This window comes from Bos mutus, chromosome 20, assembly GCF_027580195.1.
Source record: "Bos mutus isolate GX-2022 chromosome 20, NWIPB_WYAK_1.1, whole genome shotgun sequence".
NCBI classification, from domain to species: Eukaryota; Metazoa; Chordata; class Mammalia; order Artiodactyla; family Bovidae; genus Bos; species Bos mutus.
The window spans coordinates 63,126,399-63,132,188 of NC_091636.1; the positions used below are offsets into that span (position 1 = coordinate 63,126,399).

At 36.7% G+C, this 5,790-nt stretch overlaps 1 pseudogene; it reads right to left on the reverse strand.

Moving 5' to 3' along the window:
* Window positions 1-5,084: 5,084 nt before the first annotated feature.
* On the reverse strand, window positions 5,085-5,242 carry LOC138984255 (U2 spliceosomal RNA; annotated as a pseudogene).
* Window positions 5,243-5,790: the final 548 nt, after the last annotated feature.

Genomic DNA, 5,790 nt, shown 5'->3' on the forward strand with positions numbered 1-5,790 from the left:
GTGTATTTAATTTTTGCATCCATTCTGTCTTTATGGAGAACACCCCCCGAGCTTTCAAAATGCAGTTTAAGCATCCTCTCCTCCATTTTCTTGGAGATCTGATCACTTCCCCTTTTGAGGGCTCATCCTATGTCTTGATTTTGGTCTGTGTTCACATTTATCATTCTTTATGGTACTTATTTATTTCTTTGTCTGCCATTCTTTACTACTTTACTAGCCTATAAAGCCCTTGAAGATTAGTTCCATGTGTCAACTATCTTCACATCCCTAGTGCCTAGCAGAGTGTATATAGTAGATGCTCAATAAAGACTTGCTGTCTGAATCCGGAAATTGAAAGGATTGTGGACAGAGAGGAGAAACACTATTTGAAGCAAGGATTAAAAAGATTGAGGATGTGAACCTGTTCATGGGAGGCAGGGAAAAAGTGAAAAGTGTAGGTGAAGAGGAGGTGCTGTGAGGCAAAGCATTTGGTTTGTTTTTATTAGGAAATGTTGGAATCATCCAGCATTTGTGATAACTCTGATTTATCTGAGAGATAAGTAGGCTATTCAACACCCAGTTTTAGAGCCTAAAAGGAAGATCAAAGCCAAAATTATAAATGTGTGAGGCCTCTGTACATAGGAGGTATTTGAAGATGTAGGTATGGATGAGAGTGTCCAGCTAGAGAAGATATCTTGAGAAGAGAAGAGGGTCCAGGAATCTAAAGGCATGTGCTTACAAGATTGTCAAAGGTAAAGAGTAAGAAGTAAGCCCAGTGACAAATGAGCAGTAAAATACAAGGTGCAGTCATGTTTCCAGAAAGATGGATGGTCAACAGTGTTAGTGCTATTGAACTATCAAATGAGAACCCAAGAAATATCTGGTAGAACAATGAATAAATGGCAGGTTGGGTAAAATAAAGAGTACCTCAAGCTTAATCTATCTGAATCTGGATGATTTTTGTTTCTAACTCAATTGGTCTGTGAAGAGGTCTGAGACAAGTGTCAGGGTTTGGTGATTCCCTAGAAGGATGTAGGCACATAGTCATACTCATGGTTATGATTAATCATGGAGAAAAAGGATCCTGGTTACAAGTAGAAAAGGAAAAGGCAAATGTGGTGAAATCTGAGGGAAATTAGGTGCAAGCTTTCACGAGTCCTCTCCCTATGTTCTCGTCTAAGAGTTTTATAGTTTCTGGTCTTATGTTTAGATCTTTAACCCATTTTGAGTTTATTTTTGTGTATGGTGTTAGAAAGTGTTCTAGTTTCATTCTTTTACAAGTGGTTGACCAGTTTTTCCAGCACTACTTGTTAAAGAGATTGTCTTTTCTCCATTGTATATTCTTGCCTCCTTTGTCAAAGATAAGGTGTCCATAGATGTGTGGGTTTATCTCTGGGCTTTCTATTTTGTTCCATTGATCTATATTTCTGTCTTTGTGCCAGTACCATACTGTCTTGATGACTGTGGCATTGTAGTAGAGCCTGAAGTCAGGCAGGTTGATTCCTCCAGTTCCATTCTTCTTTCTCAAGATTGCTTTGTCTATTCGAGGTTTTTTGTATTTTTATACAAATTGTGAAATTATTTGTTCTAGCTCTGTGAAAAATACCGTTGGTAGCTTGATAGGGATTGCATTGAATCTGTAGATTGCTTTGAGTAGTATACTCATTTTCACTATATTGATTCTTCTGATCCATGAACACAGTATATTTCTCCATCTATTAGTGTCCTCTTTGATTTCTTTCACCAGTGTTTTATAGTTTTCTATATATAGGTCTTTTGTTTCTTTAGGTAGATACATTCCTAAGTATTTTATTCTTTTCATTGCAATGGTGAATGGGATTGTTTCCTTAATTTCTCTTTCTATTTTCTCATTATTAGTGTATAGGAATGCAAGGGATTTCTGTGTGTTGATTTTATATCCTTCAACTTTACTATATTCATTGATTAGCTCTAGTAATTTTCTAGTGGAGTCTTTAGAGGAGAACATAGGCAAAACACTCTCCGACATAAATCACAGCAGGATCCTCTATGAGCCACCTCCCAGAATATTGGAAATAAAAGCACAAATAAACAAATGGGATCTAATTAAAATTAAAAGCTTCTGCACAACAAAGGAAACTCTAAGCAAGGTGAAAAGACAGCTTTCAGAATGGAGAAAATAATAGCAAATGAAGCAACTGACAAACAATTAATCTCAAAAATATACAAGCAACTCCTACAGCTCAATTCCAGAAAAATAAACGACCCAATAAAAAAATGGGCCAAAAAACTAAATAGACATTTCTCCAAAGAAGACATACAGATGGCTAATAAACACATGAAGAGATGCTCAACATCACTCATTATCAGAGAAATGCAAATCGAAACCACAATGAGGTACCATTTCATGCCAGTCAGAATGGCTGCGATCCAAAAGTCTACAAGCAATAAATGCTGGAGAAGGTGTGGAGAAAAGGGAACCCTCTTACACTGTTGGTGGGAATGCAAACTAGTATAGCCACTATGGAGAACAGTGTGGAGATTCCTTAAAAACTGGAAATAGAACTGCCATATGACCCAGCAATCCCACTGCTGGGCATACACACCGAGGAAACCAGAATTGAAAGAGACACATGTACCCCAGTGTTCATTGCAGCACTGTTTATAATAGCCAGGACATGGAAGCAACCTAGATGTCCATCAGCAGATGAATGGATAAGAAAGCTGTGGTACATATACACAATGGAGTATTCCTCAGAATATATCTGAATCAGTTCTAATGAGGTGGATGAAACTGAAGCCTATTATACAGAGTGAAGTAAGCCAGAAAGAAAAACATGAATACAGTATACTAACGCATATATATGGAATTTAGAAAGATGGTAACGATAACCCTGTATGCGAGACAGCAAAAGAGACAGAGATGTATAGAGAAGTCTTTTGGACTCTGTGGTGGGTGGGATGATTTGGGAGAATGGCATTGAAACATGTATAATATCATATAAGAAATGCATCGCCAGTCCAGGTTTGATGCAGGATACAGGATGCTTGGGGCTGGTGCACTGGGATGACCCAGAGGGATGGTATGGGGAGGAAGGTGGGAGGGGGGTTCAGGATTGGGAACATGTGTACACCCATGGTAGATTCATGTTGATGTATGGCAAAACCAATACAATATTGTAAAGTAATTAACCTCTAATTAAAATAAATAAATTTAAATAAAAAAACTAAAATTGGAAAATAACTACAGAAATAAATGACATTTATAAATCAATGAAAATAATAAGAAAAATATGTTAAGAAATTCAAAACAATAAATGAAATGAATAAATTCTCAGAAACATGTACCATTTCAGATCTGGTTCAAGAAATAGACACCCTGGATATTCAAATAAGTTTTAAAGAAATTGAAATGGTTAAAGACCTTCTCTTTCTATATTCATTAACCCCAGTGGGTTTATAAGTGAATGCTCATAAATTTTTGAAGAACAGTTGATGAATACTTTATATATAATCTTCAAAATACAAATAAATAACAGAAAAATAGTTGAAATCTACCATGCTCGTTTCACCATGTTAATGTAATCTTGATTCTAAAACCAGGTCAGAATGTTTATAATTATGGACTCACTTTACCTATTTATGTAGATTTGAAAATCCATTATATGATATTACTAAGTCAAATGAAATAGTGTAGTAAAAATCATATAGTATGAAAAAAAATTAAAAATGAGAAAAAAAACAGTTTAAATGGTAGATTTTATGTTATGTTAAAAAAAAAAAAGAGTCCTCTCCCAATGTATTCACACAAGATGCACTTAATCCCTGCTAGAAACAGGTTATGGCAACACATGTGAAATGTTGGGAACCAAGGAAGCTCTGGTTTATTAATACCCTGGATTTTTGTTTGGGGCTGATCACGTTGGTATCCCCTGTCTGACCCATACTCAAATTCCAGACTCCCAGAAAGAAAGCAGATGTTAAGCATAAACCAATAGTTATTACAAAATGTTTAGACACAGTGAGACATTCTTATCAGTTAATGGAAGGAACCCTCCAGAAATCAAGTTCTCAGACTCCAGCCAAGGGCTAACCTTGAATAACTGTCAGACCTCCTATGTTAACTATTTTCTGCACAGAGTCCTTGTCTAGAATCCCTTGTCTTGGCGAATTACATTATCACCAATTCTCTTTAGCAAGTCAGAAACGTAAGCATTTCCCAAGCCACTTTCTGAGAGATAAGTAGGCTATTCAACATCAACAGCTTTTGACTGACTGAGTGGTTTTGGATACACGGGGAATAGTGAGAAAAGCTGTTACACACATGTGTACACATATACAAATATATGTTTGAAGGCTTCAAAGAACTACAAAGACTGTAAGAATTTCTGGGTCTAAGATATAGAAAAAATAAGAAAGAAAGAGAGGTGTCTGGCATCTAAGGTTGCTTTTGCTCACAAAGCAAATGCAAAATCAGAAAACAAGTGTGGCATCTGAGAAATTAAGATTCGGAGCAAAGCTTTTGGTAGTGTCATCAGGCTGAAAAGTCAAAAATTATAGTGAAGGATCTTTTAAGAAGAAGCTTTATAATTGCTCCAGGTTTTTGGTTATTATACTAAAGGCCTACACCCTCAGAGTAAGGTGAAAGTGAAAACATCCTATTTTCACAAAGACTGAAAACCAAATCCCAACAAGCTCAATCTTAGACAAGAATAAGATGAAATGCCAGGGGAAACATTCAATACACTTGGGAGGTGATAACCTTATTCAAATCTTTCAGTTGTCTATACAATTTTTCATACAGAGTATTTGGTACCCAATTTTTTAAAAAGCCAGGTATACACAAAAGGAAAGACTTGACCCCAAACTAGAGAAAAAAACAGGTAATTTAAGCATACTTATCGGAGAAGGCAATGGCACCCCACTCCAGTGCTCTTGCCTGGAAAATCCCATGGATGGAGGAGCCTGGTGGGCTGCAGTCCATGGGGTTGCTAAGAGTCAGACACGACTGAGCGACTTCACTTTCACATCTCACTTTCATGCACTGGAGAAGGAAATGGCAACCCACTCCAGTGTTCTTGCCTGGAGAATCCCAGGGATGGGGGAGCCTGGTGGGCTACCATCTATGGGGTCTCACAGAGTCGGACACGACTGAAGTGACTTAGCAGCAGCAGCAGCATAAGCAACAAGAAATTGGAGTTATTGTACATAAACACTAAATGTCTATAATTAATATTTCAGTAGAGAATTACACTTGATCTTAGCCAAAAGGCCGAGAAGCGATTTTCAGTAGAGAATTAGAAGCCATAAGATTCAAATTGAAGTCTTGGAAAAATAAAAATAAATAAAATTGAAATCTCAATTGAGGAGCATACATCAAATTTGAGTGAACTGTAAATTATCTGTAGAAAATATCCAGACTAAAGCACAGAAGGAGGAAAGATGATAAAGAAAAGAAGAGACATATGAGACACAATGAAAAGATGTAATTGTAGTTCCAGAAAAAGAGAAGAAAGAAAATGGACAGAAGCAATATTTGAAGAAATAGTGGTCAAGAATTTTTCAAACTTTGGAAGGACAACACTTCAAAATCTGGGTCTATGAGCCCCAGTGGAATTAATGCAAAGAAAACCAAGCTTTAGACACATCCCTGCAATTTCTGGATACTGAAGACAAAGAGAAATCTTAAAAGCATTCAGAGGTGTTGAAAGGCAGAGGACTTTGAGAAAGCAAAACCAACTACTGACTTCTGAAGGGAAACAATAAGAGTCACAAGACAATTGAGTAATTTCCCCAAAGTGATGAAAGAAAATAACCTGGTGAACCTAGAAT